Below are 15,224 nucleotides of genomic sequence, written 5' to 3'. Positions count from 1 at the left end.
GTCAAGAAAGCATATGGTTTTGGCTTTCATTAACAGGGGTATCGAGTTTAAGAGCCACGAGGTTTTTCTGCAGCTCTCCAAGTCCCTGGTGAAACCACACTTGTAATATTGTGTCCAGTTCTGGTCGCCCTGCTATAGGAAAGATACAGAGGCTTTGGAGAGGGTGCAAAGAAGGTTTACCAGGATGTTGCCTGGACTGAAGGGCTTGCTTATGAAGAAAGGTTGAATAAGCTCAGACTTTTTCTCTGGAGAAAATGAGGAAGAGAGGAGACCTGTTCAAGGTGTACAAAATAACGGGAGGAATAGATAGAGTCAATAGCCAGAGAGGGCTTTTTCCCCAGGGCAGGATTGACTGGTACGAGAAGTCATAGTTTGAAGATATTAGGAGGAAGGTATAAAGGAGATGTCAGAGGTAAGTTCTTTACGCAGAGAGTTGTGAATGCATGGAATGTGTTGCCAGCTGAAGTGATGGAAGCGAAATCATTGGGAACATTTAAGCTATTGCTGGACATGCACATGGATAGCAGTGAGTTAAGGGGTGCGTAGGTTAAGTTACTATATTTTACATTAGGATTAAGTCTTGGCACAATATCGTGGGCCTGAGGGCCTGTTCTGTGCTGTAGAACATAGAAACATAGAAAACAGGAACAGGAGTAAGCCAAAGACCCAAAGCCAATCATCCCTCAGTTTTCCCAGCATGATCACTCTTTTTTTCATAGTCTCTGGCATTTTGTGGGTAAGTTTTGGAACTTTTCCAGTGCCATTTCTCTGTGCTTCATCCTTGTGATATTGCCTCCTCATTGCTGTTCTTTTTTTTGTACCAGTGCAACTAAGCACCATTTCTGATCAACTTATTAACTCAGAATTAGAGCTGGGGTGATAACAGGAAACACTTAGAGACAGAAGGAAAAGTGAAAATCTGGAGCCCTTTCCCACAAAAAGCCATTGAGGCAAAGGGCATGGGTGGAGGTAAGTAGTCAATTAAAAATTCTAAAACTGGGATTGTTGTCAGTGTAGAATATTAAGGGGTATACAATCAAGGGATCGAGATGGAGCTCAGATGCAGTTAAGTTACTATTTAATTGAGAGGCTGATTGACCATTTCTTGGTCCCATATTCCACAATGAACTGCTGTGGAAATTGACTACCCTAAGTCAGAATATATTGATTCAGTTTATATTCCCTTAAATATAGAAGGTTAATGGATGATTTAATTGGAGTATTTAAGATTTATCTACTTTATTACATTTTCAACTATGTCCTCCGCTGGGGTGTCTAGACCAAGGACCAAGCAAAGCCTAGACCAAGCCTTAAAATTGTAATTAGGTTAGTCACAGGCAATGTCAGAAAGCACTTCTTCACGTAAAGCATAGTGGAACTCTGCAGCTCCCTCCCTCTAAAACCTGCTGAGGCTGAAGTCAATTGAAAATTTCAGAATGGAGATTAATAGATGTTTTTTTGTGCAAAGGCATTAAGGGTTACTGAACCAGTGCAGGCACCTGGAGTTAAGATAGATGAGACATGTTCAGTTTGAACGCTTTGTTTTCCTTCTTGAAAAGGAAATGCCACGTTAGCTTGTTTTAATGAATGTCTCCTAATGCTCAACATACTGGTGCAGCAGTAGCTACTTTACTAAGACTGAATTAAGAGACAATGTGAAGACAGAGGTAGGATGGGAGCTTTAGATATTTTTCATCAACCTTTTCAGACATGTTACGTCACATATCTAGGGCAGCTGGGACTTTAACCTGGACTTTCAGGTTTGGAGGTAGGGACATGACCACTATACCATAAGAGCTCAATAGCAAATGACTCTTACCCAGGAATATCAAAATTTTAACAATGTTTCTGTCTGGATGTGTACTGGGCACGTTTGCTTGTTAACTGACTCTGATTAACATTGAACTACAGAAACAAAGTACTGTGGATGTGTGAGTTAGCTCAATTGGCTAGATAGCAGGCTAGCTCACAAATACAAACATTGAGGGTTCAATTCCTGTACTGGCTGAGGTTACCTCTTTCTCAATCTCTTCCCTTACCTGAGGCTGGTGACCCTCAGGTTAAACTCACAACCCAATTAATTCCCCCCCCCTCTCTCTGATGAGAGAGCAGCTCTGTGGTCTGGTAGGTCTATGGCACCTTTACCTAATAGAGAGTGGGACTTTGGTACCTATTTAATCTATACTGCATCGGTCTTAGGAGTTACTGGAATTGATGTCTGTTGCAAAAAAAAAGTAAATTGTTCAGTTCTTCTGAGAGTCAAAGAATTGGCTGGGAAGTACTCATTATTTTCAGATATTTGCTGTATATCATGAATCAGCTACAATACCAAGAGTTTCCCACTAGGTGACAGTGTATATTTCATTCTCAATTAACGTTGTTGTATTAGCAAGGTTGCGTTGCAAGTCTTGACTAGTTATTGGAAAGAATGTTCTTCTGGGGACACATTTCTTTCTGGGCTACTCATACAAAAGAAAAAAAAAGTGATCTGCATTTATAAATCACCTTTATTTTTCTTCAGAAGCCTCATATTCTCTCCATCCCAAGGACCTGCCTCCATATGTCTTTGGATCTCATCAACTTATCTATTATAGAACCTTTTATTCTTGCCTTGTTTTCACCTCTAAACTTCACTTCCAAAGCTGTCATAGAGTCATAGAGATGTACAGCATGGAAACAGACCCTTCGGTCCAACCCGTCCACGTTGACCCGTCCATATCCCAACCCAATCTAGTCCCACCTGCCAGCACCCGGCCCATATTCCTCCAAACCCCTCCTATTCATATTCCCATCCAGATGCCTCTTAAATGTTGCATTGTACAGCCTCCACCATATCCTCTGGCAGCTCCTTCCACACACGTACAACCATTTGCGAGAAAAAGTTGCCCCTTAGGTCTCTTTTATATCTTTCCCCTCTCACCCTAAACCTATGCCCTCTAGTTCTGGACTCCCCGACCCCAGGGAAAAGACTTTTTCTATTTATCCTATCCATGCCCCTCATAATTTTGTAAGCCTCTATAAGATCCTGGAAGGTCTTCCATCTTTCATTCTCCAACTCATTTGAAACTCCACTGTGTATATACTGTCCCATACCACATTCCACACACTCTTGCTGGCATAGAAACATAGCACTTAAGAGCAGGAGTAGGCCATTCAGCCCTTTGAGTCTGCTTTATCATTTGATCTAGTCATAGTAGTTTTGCTAATGAATTCAACTCCACTTTCCAGTTTGCTCCCATAATCTTACTGGACCAACAGGTCTCTCCAAATTTCTGTCCATTTTTAAAGACCTTCCTTAACGAGTTTTGAGAAGATTTGTAGCTCAGGTTGAGGTTTTGGATGTAAGTTTGCTTGCTGAACTGGAAGGTCAGTGAGTAAACTTACATCCAGAACCTTCCTTCAAGGACCATGTTTTGTCACCTCTCCTAACATGGCATTCTTTGGCACAGCATCTATTTTTGATACCACTTCTGCAAAGTGTTGTGGGGTGTTTTTCAATAATGAGTTTTTAATCAATGTAAGTTGATATTGCTTCAGAATTATTTCAGAGAACTTCATACCTCACTAAGTATTGCGAGGTTTATTTGATTGTTATGTAATTCATTGATAGGTTATTCAATAAGATGTGGAATTTCAAGATCATTCTTCTTTCCCTAAGTTTTTAAAAAAATTACAGACACATGAGGGCTAAATTAAGCCGGTTCCAGTTCCTGATAGCAGATATCAATATTGTAATGCAGGATGAACTCACTCTCCACCTTTCCACTGCTAACATTTTATCCATTCTCGTGTTTTTAGTGTGAAACAGGTGCAAACTGAGCTTCATTGGCTGCAATAATTTGCTTGCTGCCTAAAATTATATCTTTACAGAAACGCTTAAAGCTCCTAGAGACCAAGTTATTTGAAAACTTGGTAGTGTTCGGTGTAGAATAGTTATCCAATCCTAGGTTGCTTAGGCAATTAGGACAAATAAAATTGTGAAGGCTCTGGCTATGATTTTCTTAGATGCGGAAGTCACAACTAGAAATAAGTTTTGGAAGATGTTTCTTGGAGCAGCAGTTCAGTATGTGGGCAATAGTCTGACAATAGTCACAGTCCCAGTTCAGCTATTTGTCATTGTAGTGATTGTAGTGAGGTCAGCCAGGTGGACCTCATAGAATATAAATTCCTGTTTGGGGCTGTTAATCTGGTCCAATCAGGGAGCCCTCTCTGACAGAGAAGATCAGGAATATTTGGGATTTGAGGTTTGTCCTCATTTCCCTGAAAACTGGTTGAACGGTAGGATTTGGGGCCTGGCTCCTCTCCCTTGTAAAATTGTTGTTTCTTTGTACACAGCTGCTAATGTTAAGTGTTTTGTAAACTATATTGTTTAATTAAAAAAAAATCAGGTCAGGAGTATTAGACATCCTGTTCACTCTGAAAGCTGGCTCTGAAGCAGTATCAAGGATTGTACCTGTGTGAATAAAGGGTGACTTGGTGATGGGATACCAGCCTCTGAGGAGTTATTTCAGTCATAATCTACTTGTGGAGCAAGTGGTCTGCTGTGGCGAAATAAACAAACACATGGCAAATGTAAAGAATGTGAACTAGTTCATCAGAAAGAATGAGAAAGAGCAATTTAGAAAAAGGTCATAGGTTCAGGAATAGGCTTTGGGATATTTGTGCCCAAATCTTTGAAGATGGCAGATAGAGTTGTGATGGTTATTAAAGGAGCACATTGGATTCTTGACTTAAAGACATTGCAGAATAGAATAGAAAAGCAAGGAAATTATGCTAAACCTTTAAACAACACTGAGCCCTGAACAGAATATTAACCTCCTTTTGACAGAAGGATGGAGGTGAGCATTTAACATGAGATGGGTGGCTAGATCACTACCTTCCTGCTCATCCCTGACCATTTTCCCATAATATCATGTATGGTTATGAGACCCACTAGCCTGGCTGCCTTTAAGTCTGTTGAAGCTCTTTACTGTTTAATCCACTGTTTAATTCCACCTTAACTGCTGTCATACAGTTGAATGGTGGAAGGTGGCCAAATACAAGAAGTTTCTTTTTGTAAACTCTGGCAGAATGGAGGGTACACCCCGTATCGCAAGGAATTCCATAACTCTTCCAAGATGGCCTCATCTCTTTGTATTTCTTGTTGAGGCATTCAAAACCCAAACTCACCATTTCCATCTTACATTCATAGCACTGCTTGCAGTGTGGGAATAAGCAATACTGAGTTGACACAGCAAGGATTGCAAGAGATTGGCTGACAGGTCTCAAGATTTGGGTGTTTTCTAGAGAAGGAAGGACACTGAGGTTGTTCAGGCCACCTACAATGTGTTGATTCTGAATTATTTCAAAACCTACTTTTCTAATACTGGGGTGATAATATGCCCATCAGAAAAGCACATTTCATTCTGTCCAAACCTCAATATCACACTTTAGAAGGCAGCCTGCATGCCTTTCCACCTCTCTTAATTCTAGTAGATCACCTCCAAAATCATCTCCAGGGTGGGCTGGGGTTGGCATTAATTTCTGCCAATGGTATGAGTTCAGAAATGGGAGGCAGAGATTTGCATGAGCTGAACCTTAGACTAGGTGGAAAATAGGAGCCTAGCAGAAGAAGGTATCAAGATGTCAGAAGAATAGGGCTTCTGTGCCAGGGCTTGTCGGCTCCAACCACTTTTTGTTTTTTTTTCCTTTCAGTGTCTTTTTTTTCCCATACTTTATATTTCCCTTCCATTTACATACCATTGGGGCGGTGAGGAATTCCAGCACAGGCTTGAGTGGGTCCAGCATGGTGGCAGCGAGTGAGCCCTTACTTACATTTCTGGGGCGAACATGGGGCCTGCCATGGAATTGTTGGCTGCTACATCAGTGGAGGCAACATGATGAAGTAGGCTCACTGCGAAAGATGAAACCTGAGGGTTATGACTTTGTCGTTGGTTGGATCTGATGTTGGCAGAAGGGCATCACAGTGACACTGACGAAGTGGGTCCAGTGGCGAGAGAAGCGACTCTGATATGGGTGAGTCCGATACAGGTGGGTGCCAAGGTGGTGGTAGAGGGAAATCAGGCCAGTGGTGAAAGATGGCACCTGAAGAATGGCGACCTTGATGTTGGTTGGGTCTGGTGTAGATTTTATGGTGAGGTGGTGGAAGAGGGATAGTGGTACAGGCATCATTGATGATGAGTTGGCTCAGGACTGATGGACCTTCTTCAATCTAAATCTTTCTATTTTTTTCTTCTTATTAAACCTACTCAAAATGGTGCTAGATTGTTGCAACAGTGGAAAAACTTTTCACTGTATTTTACTGGTTTTCCCACTATAAAATATACGTGACAATAGCATCATAAATCATGACTCATGAAGATAGGAATAGGTAAGGTTCAGTGTAATCATGCTAAATAAATATTGATTAAATGAGGCTTAATGCATTATTTTGTTGTGAGCTAAGTATATTCCCACCTCACAGGATACCGATGTCTGGTATTGCTTTATCACTGGATGTGCAGCATTGGGGATTTGAGCTAATTCCTCAGATTATAATTTGCATATCTTGATCTTGTTGAAGTGAAGTGAAAGCTATCGTAGTCCCAGGGCACCATAGATTGCTTTCTCTTTAGAAAAAGACAGTCAGTGATGTGTTTTTCCTGAGAGTCATCACACCACAGGTGAGGTTGTGAGGTTGAGGAGGCAGGATCTTTGTGGGAACCTCAGCCAGTACAAGAATTGAACCCACATGTCCAGCCAACTGAGCAATGGATACGCTTGAAGGGATGAAGGGAAGAATGAAGGGAGAAGGGAGATGAAGTTACCTGAAAATCACATTGTTGCCAAAAAATCATTAACCACAGTAATTAATATTTGAGGGCAGTACCTATTAACAGCTGTGTGTGATTTGGCTGCCTGTGAATCCATTGTTGCAGGGGTTGCTGAAGAGCAGGAACCATTTATCAAAGTAACACAACTCTAATCCAATAAATATTTAACATTCCTTTCAAGTAGTTAGAGGTCCAAGCATGGAGGCCTTTGACTCCAACCTAATTAATATAGGTGCCAACATGTATAGTTCTCCACTATTTCATAATTACAAAAATAAATATAACAGGATCTTTTGTATTAGAATGCACATTGTCACTCTGCTTTGAAACAGATTTTGTGATTGTTAAGTTTTTGCCAGTTATGTTTCATTCTTATTTTTGATACATTACTTATTCCTTATTTGTCAAAGAAACATTTAATCAGCCGTAGAATCATAGAATCATAGCCTTGTTGTAAGTTGTCCTATAAATTCCTACAACAGCATTATAAGCTCACTATGTCTTTAACATGAAATAATGTTTTGTGTTATTCTTGGTGGAAAAGGGAGTGTCATTATGCAGGATATGAGTTGAATTGAATAACGATCTTTGTTGGTTGGTGATGAACCATGGAAACACACCTGCAGCTATATTGTGTAATTCAGGCAATGATTAACAGGCCAGTCATTCAGGTGAAGGGGGGAAATATTTATTAAACCTTCAGTTATGCACTTAGGGCGACGTAATAATGACACATGGGTCCAGGAAATCTATCAGTATGTTAATGATACATACCATTATTAATATGCAAATCAGTTAACAATTCAGGGGATGAAGAGATCCACGTTTAGATGTGTACAGCTAACTTCTCACTGTTTGCCTCCCCATTATTTTTAAGTGCTTGCTAAAGTTTTATATTAATAGTTCATTAAATAGAGAAGAGATGCGAGAGATTTGGCGACATAAATTATTAAAAGAAAGATTAGAAGTTAACGTGGTCATAAAAATGTCAACATAACAATGTGGAGCATTACAATGGTTTTGGAAAAAAGAGCCATAAAAGACATTGTTTGCTCCTTGGTTAGATCACATTTCATCCAAAACATTCCACTAAGGGAGATATTTTCAAGCAAAACCATTTTATAAAATCCTACATTGGAAACACGGACTAAATTTTATAGAGACCTGAGTATGGTGAAATTTGTGGCAGAATTGTGCTAGAAGTCCAGTAAGGTTAATCTCAATCTCGTGAGCAGAAGCTTGAGCGGCTAGCTGGGATTCTCAATAGGAAGCAGTGAGTTACCAAATAAGGTGGGTTTATACCTTGGTAAACCACTTGTTGGTTCCACAGCTTGCTGAGTTAATATTCAGCTTCCAACTTGTCAAACATACTGAGCAAGCCAGATTTCTCCACATGGGAGTGAGGCTTGTTGACTTCAACTTGACACAGGCTGCAAGAAACTGATTGGTCTATGGATCAGTAACTAGTTGTCAGTGAGAAAGGCCTTCTGCATGCCAACAAATATGTGTTTGGTTCTCATGTTTCTGAACAGCTTAGGCTAGTGAAAAAGATAGACAAAAAATATCAGGTCTCTAGGCGAAAGTGAGGACTGCAGATACTGGAGAGCAGAGTGAAGATTAGAGCGGTGCTGGAAAAGCACAGCAGGTCAGACAGCATCTGAGGAGCAGGAAAATCGACATTTTGGGCAAAAGCCTGAAGAAGCGCTCCTGCCCGAAACATCGATTTCCCTGTTCCTCGGATGCTGCCTGACCTGTGCTTTTCCAGCACCACTCTGATATCAGATCTCTACCAGCTTAGAGCTGGCTCTCTCTTCTCCAGGTAAAAGTCCTTTTAAATCTGAAGAAAACAAGTTTAGAAAATATTCCTTTCATTCTTGAGATGTGGGCATACCTTGAGCCAGCATTTATTGCCTGTCCCTAATTGTCCTTGATAAGGTAGTTGTGAGCTACCTTCTTGAACCATTGCAGCCCATTTAGACATCTAGGAACATTTGGCCCTTTGAGTCTGCTCTGCCAATCAGTATGATCATGGCTGAGTACGCTGATCCTGCTCTTGGCTCATACACCTTAATCACTTTAGCCTTAAGAACAATATCTGTCTCTTTCTTAAAAAAAATTCAATGTTTGGGCCTTGACCGCTTTCTACAGTATAGAATTCTATAGGCTCTAGGTGAAGAAATTTCTCTTCATCTCATTTCTAACTGGCCTACCCAACATCCTTTAACTGTGACGCTTGGTTCTGGACTCACTGGTCATTAAGAACATCTTTCCTGCATTTACCCTGTCTAATCCTGTTAGGATTTTATAGGTTTCTATGAGAGTTCCCTTATTAGAGCCATAGAGTCATAGATATGTATAGCACGGAAACAGACCCTTCGGTCCATGCCGACCAGATATCTCAATGCAATCTACTCCCACCTGCCAGCACCAGGCCCATATCCCTCCAAACCCTTCCTATTCATATACCCATCCAAATGCCTTTTAAATATTGCAATTGTACCAGCCTCCACCACTTCCTTTGGCAACTCATTCCATACACAGAACACCCTCTGCATGAAAATGTTGCCCCTTAGGTCTCTTTTATATCTTTCCCCTCTCACCCCAAACCTATGCCGTCTAGTTCTGGACTCCTCCTCTCCAGGGAAGAGACTATGTCTGTTTATCCTATCCATGATTTGGAGATGCCGGTGTTGGACTGGGGTGTACAAAGTTAAAAGTCACACAACACCAGGTTATAGTCCAACAGGTTTAATTGGAAGCACACTAGCTTTCGGAGTGAAGCTCCTTCATCAGGTGATAGTGGAGGGCTCAATCCTAACACACAGAATTTATAGCAAAAATTTACAGTGTGATGTAACTGAAATTATACATTGAAAAATACTTCGATTGTCTGTTGAGTCTTACATCTGTTTGAATACCATGATATTTTCACTCCTATCATGTGTAAATCACAAAACCTTTTTTTTAAAAGTTGCATTTTCAGGTTAGCTATAACATTGGGTGATAGCTAGACAATATGTTGAAGGTGTTAGCCCCCTGTGTTCTCTGTCTATGCCATGATGTTTAGATTGATTCTAGTCTAAAAAGTGAGATAACGGAGTTTTACATGATTTTGAGCAAAGTACAATGTAACTCTGCAAGTACAAATTCACACCACAAAATATATGTGTGCATGTGGGTCTTTGTCTGTGTGTGTGTGTCTGTCTGGGTTGGGGGTTGTGAGTGTGAGAGAGAGTGTATGTGTGTGTGTGTGTAGTGAGTGTGGAGTGTCTTAAGTCTGTGAGGGGGTGCATGTGTGAGTGTGGGAGTGTGTGTGCGTGTCAGTTACATCATACTGTAAATTTTTTGCTATAAGTTCTGTGTTTTAGGATTGAGTCCTCTACTATCACCTGATGAAGGAGCGACGCTCCGAAAGCTAGTGTGCTTTCAATTAAACCTGTTGGACTATAACCTGGTGTTATGTGATTTTTAACTTTATCCTATCCATGTTCCTCATGATTTTATAAACCTCTATTCTTCGAAACTCCAGTGAATATATTTCCTAACCAATCCAGGCTCTGTTCATACATCAGTCCTGCCATCCCAGGAATTAATCTGGTAAACCTTTGTTGCACTCCCTTCATGTAAAAAGTGAGGTCTGCAGATGCTGGAGATCAGAGCTGAAAATGTGTTGCTGGTTAAAGCACAGCAGGTTAGGCAGCATCCAAGGAACAGGAAATTCGACGTTTCGGGCCAGAGCCCTTCATCAGGAATCCTGATGAAGGGCTCTGGCCTGAAACGTCGAATTTCCTGTTCCTTGGATGCTGCCTAACCTGCTGTGCTTTAACCAGCAACACATTTTCTGCACTCCCTTCATGGCCAGAACATCCTTGCTCGTCATTCTCTTATGCTCAAGCTGCTTTAAGTGTAACTGAATATCACCTGATATTGACCTTTCACACTTTGGAATACCTTGCTTCTCTTGCATTTCCTCTAAACCTAAATGTTGTACTGGTACCTAAATTATCCCTGCTTTTCTGGTCTGGCAGACAATGTAACCTCCAGTTTAGCTGCCAAGGCAAACAACCTGGCCTTTGAAATTTCTTTGAAGACTACAAGGGACAACTGAGCTTCCTGCATAAGTTCCTTTGCCATTTCCAATGCCATATCTTAAATTCAGTGTAGAACCTCTTTTTTTTATTTTCCTTTTATGAATACTATAACCAAATTCTCCATGTTTCTGTTTCAGATCCATCCCAGACAGACCCTTAAATATTGTCATGCCTTGCTTCAGTTGCAAAGTGTAAATAAAGATGCAATATTTATGCAGTCACCAGAAAAATAAAAGTTCTTTTAAAATAGTTATATAATTCCCCAATTTATCTGACTTTCAGACCCAGTTTAATAGAAAGCATGGACCAGGTTTCTGTACTTAATAAGGAATACTATTTAGTACAAATAAATAGATCTAGTGACGTGTTAACAATTATGAACTTAACACTATTATTTAAATGTCTAATCACATTGTAAATTCCTAGACACACACACATGGACACACAAAGATCATGGGTGTCATGGATGGAGAGAAAAACTGGGAAGGAAGTTCAGTAATCTCTGTTCACAGGATCTGCTGGGATCTTGGACTGATTAGAACCCTGCTTCTCAATTGTTTTTTGAATAAGGGGCACAAGTGGCTAATTCACTTATGAAATGCCTCTGACTTAATTCTCATCTTATTTCAACTGCTGAAGGTAATACAAACTAGTTTTCTTCAGGTTTAAAGTGGTTTTTACTGAAGGAAATAGAGAGAGTTCCTGAGCTTGTGGAGATCTGAAGGTTTCTTGTATCTTGCTCACAGTCTCAGCTGTTCAACTACCACAGGACCAATCACACAGTTGATGGTAGGCAAAAGGCTTTTGCCATTGGTCTATAGATCAGTGACCAGTTGTCAGTCAACTGCTTGTTGCCAACCAAGGTTCCACCAGTACATAACCTTTCAGTTCCGGCTCATGTGTAGTCACACTTCAACTACAAGTGGAACCAGCAGCTGTATAAACAGTGTTAGAAATTATAGGTTACCTGCTTTCAAAACATGCAGTAATCCTCTAGCAATGCTTGTTTTGAAACAGTTCTTTTAACATTCCAGACCTCAATTAAAAATACAGGAAAATACACAGGCACAATTTTTACACCTTTCATAAACCTTTATAGAGAACTAGCGTTTATAAACAGTTCACAAATTCATACTAAGGTGATTACATTGTTTGAAAGCTATGATTTATATAAATGCCACCAATTGTGGTTTATAGAGGTCACATATGCAAATTGAAAATTAATTTTGTCGATAAGTGATGGAAAGCAACAGTTAATCACAAATATGGGTCTACAGGAAATGAGTGTTTAGAAAAGTTCTTCAGATTTTAAAATAATCTCTTAAAAAAATTTAATGCACAAAATGAACAAAACAAGATAGGTTCATGGGGTCCCAGTCCAGACATCTCCCCACCCACCTCCTGTTTCTCTGCAAGCTTCAACCCCACTTGCCCCCACACCTAATCCAGTCCTCTTACCCCTCTCAATGTAGGTCAACTCTCCCACCCTGACCAAACCCCTGCTCTTGTTGCAGACATTCCCTACCCTCCCAATCCCACTTCCTGCACCGGTCTTTGTCTTTGCTCCCCTAGGGCCCCAGCCCTACCCTGTCAGTAGTTAATAGGTGATATCACTGTGCATTGAACTTGATGACATTGTCGGCACATGTATAGATATGCCCTGTTGCAGCCAGCTGACATCACTTAAAGTATGTCTGTGCCTGCATTGGGCCATATTGACGTTTATGGATAATCTTTCCATTGTTGAAATCACATTTACATTAATGCACAGCAAATCAAGGCTCAATATCAGCCTTCATACAATGTACCACCAAATATTATTGAAGATATAATAGATATTTGTTGAACCTGTAATGATCATTCATTCCCGTGAAAATCATGCTGGAACAGCATCCCTCCTCTTGTACTGTTACTGTATTCTCCATGCAACAAAGTCCTTTCTTCAGAGGACAGAAAGCATTTATGTTTTGGGACTTCTAAGTGTGACATAACATTTGCTCTCCAAGTTTGATAAGCAGCCCATAAAGCCTAAACAATGTTACCATAACTGTAAAAGAAAATAAAAATGAATGAATGTCGGGTACTATTAACAGCTGTATCAATAGGAATGTACATTTGACTGACATACACAGATCAGTCTGATGTGGGATGGATTACATTTGGACATTTCAAGGGCAGTTGTAAAATGAGATTTCTATTTCTATAGCTGTGAGATACATTAGACAAGTAGCTCTGGATAACAAGACACATCGATACTGTCTGTCTGCGGGACAAAGAAACAGAATGTTAAAGCTGTCTTATGAACATTGAAGCTAAGGCACATTGGAGCATAGGAACATGGGGAGCCCAGTTACTGTACTCATCCTGTGTGTTCCCTTATGCAATGAGGTAACTTCATAAACTCAACTTAGCCTTACCTTTAATCGTTCTTAGATTCTGGGACAATGAACAGCTCATCTGTTTTATTGATGAGCGTCAAAAACACTGAAGACATTGCAGTTTTTCAGATGACAGCTCAATGCAAAATGGGATATTAATGGGAGAATAAACAAATAAATGAAAATGTTGCTGTAAAGCTTGGTATTGGTGAAATTAGGTGCCACAGTCATGATCTAAAATTTATTGAACTCATTATTGTATGTGGAAGGCTGTATACTGCCCAATTAAAAGATTTGGTGCTGTTTTTAACATTAGCCTTTACTTTCACTGGAAAAATTTAAGACCACCATCCATCAGGCACTAGTCATGAATGTATGGAACGTTCCCTATTTGCCTGAACAAGTGCAGCTCCAACAACACTCAAGAAGCTTGATGCAAGGAGAAAGTGAGGACTGCAGATGCTGGAGATCAAAGTCAAAAAGTGTGGCGCTGGAAAGGCACAGCAGGTCAGGCAGCCGATGATTCAGGCATAAGTCCTTCATCAGGAATTCACCATCAATTACAATGCAGCTTGATTGGCAGCACATCCAAAGCAGTCACTCCCTCCACCTCCGGCACTCACTTGCAGCAGTGTGTACTATCTACAAGATGAGCAATAGAAATTCACCAAAGATTCATAAATAGCACCTTCCAAATCACAACCACTGTCCTCTAGAAGGGCAAGGGCAGCAGCTATATGGGAACACCACCACCTGTAAGTTCCCCTCCAAGTCACTCATCATCCTAACTTGGAAATATATCACCGTTCCTTCAGTGTCACTGGGTCAAAATCCAGGAATTTCCTCCCTAAGGGCATGTACTGCAGCAGTTCAAGAAAGCAGCACACCTCCCCCTTCTCAGGAACAATTATGGATGGACAATAAATGCTGGCTGGTTAGTGACGCCCAGACCCCACGCATTAAAACAAATGATATAACTGCCAAAATTTGTAAGCTGATTTATATTCAGCTGGCTTGTTTCCTGAAAATAAATATGCATACTGACACAAAAAGACCTCTCAGTGGATGCTCTCAAATGTGATGTTGTTGTACATGATTTAAAAGGCCATTGTATCCCATGGAAGTCCAAATCCCTGGAAAATCCATTAATTGAAGCATGGGAAAAATCTTTGTGCAGACTGCTGTACAGTTACAAGAGGCTTCGTTGGAAATAGATCAACATACAAATCTGGAAAGATGATAAGTCAAAGCAATGGAGGGATTTGAAGATGAGGCTTTAACCTCTGCAATTTTTCTCCATAACCCTCTCCACTTCCAGCTGGGGAGGCAGTGGCATAATGGTAATGTCATTGAAATAATATCCTGAACCCCAGGACAATGCAACATGGGTTTGAATATGACTTTAACAGAAATTTGAATTCAATAAAAATCTGAAATTAAAAGCTAGCCTTACTGCACTTGGTTCACATGGAAGACAAGAGAACCTTCCTTTCAGGAAGAATTTCGGTATGGTCTACATGTGATACCCATAGGACTCATACTGGCTGAGATTATCATGAAAGGTTCTTCTTCTCCCCTTGCCTGAGCTGTGATGACCCTCAGGTCAAACTACCACCAGTCATCTTCTCCGAAGGAGAAAGCAACCCTATGGTCACTTGGGACTTTGGCAACCTCTCCGTTGTTTTTTACATGTGACTCCAGGTCCACAGCAATGTGGTTGTCCCTCATGTCTTATTGAAATGATGTGGCAAACTAGTCAGATAAAGGGGAAATTTCAGATGGCTAATAAATGCAGACCTAGCCAGTGCTGCCTCCGTTCCATGAATGAATCAAAAAAACCCAACTTACCTTCTTCAAAGTGATCTTTAAAACTGATCTCTTTAGAAGTGCTTTTGATCATTTGTCCTGTTACCTCCTTATGTGACTCAGTGTCAAATCATGCT

General features: G+C 40.5%; 1 protein-coding gene across 1 annotated transcript in view; it reads left to right on the top strand.

Annotated features, from left to right (window-relative positions):
* The window catches only part of LOC132815125 (laminin subunit alpha-3-like), a 364,209-nt gene that overhangs the window by 58,118 nt on the left and 290,867 nt on the right, over window positions 1-15,224 (top strand). The window lies entirely within an intron of this gene.

The sequence above is a fragment of the Hemiscyllium ocellatum genome, chromosome 4 (genome assembly GCF_020745735.1).
Source record: "Hemiscyllium ocellatum isolate sHemOce1 chromosome 4, sHemOce1.pat.X.cur, whole genome shotgun sequence".
In the NCBI taxonomy this organism is placed as follows: Eukaryota; Metazoa; Chordata; class Chondrichthyes; order Orectolobiformes; family Hemiscylliidae; genus Hemiscyllium; species Hemiscyllium ocellatum.
The sequence above is the reverse complement of the archived record's forward strand: the minus strand, read 5'-3'. Positions and strand labels throughout refer to the sequence as shown.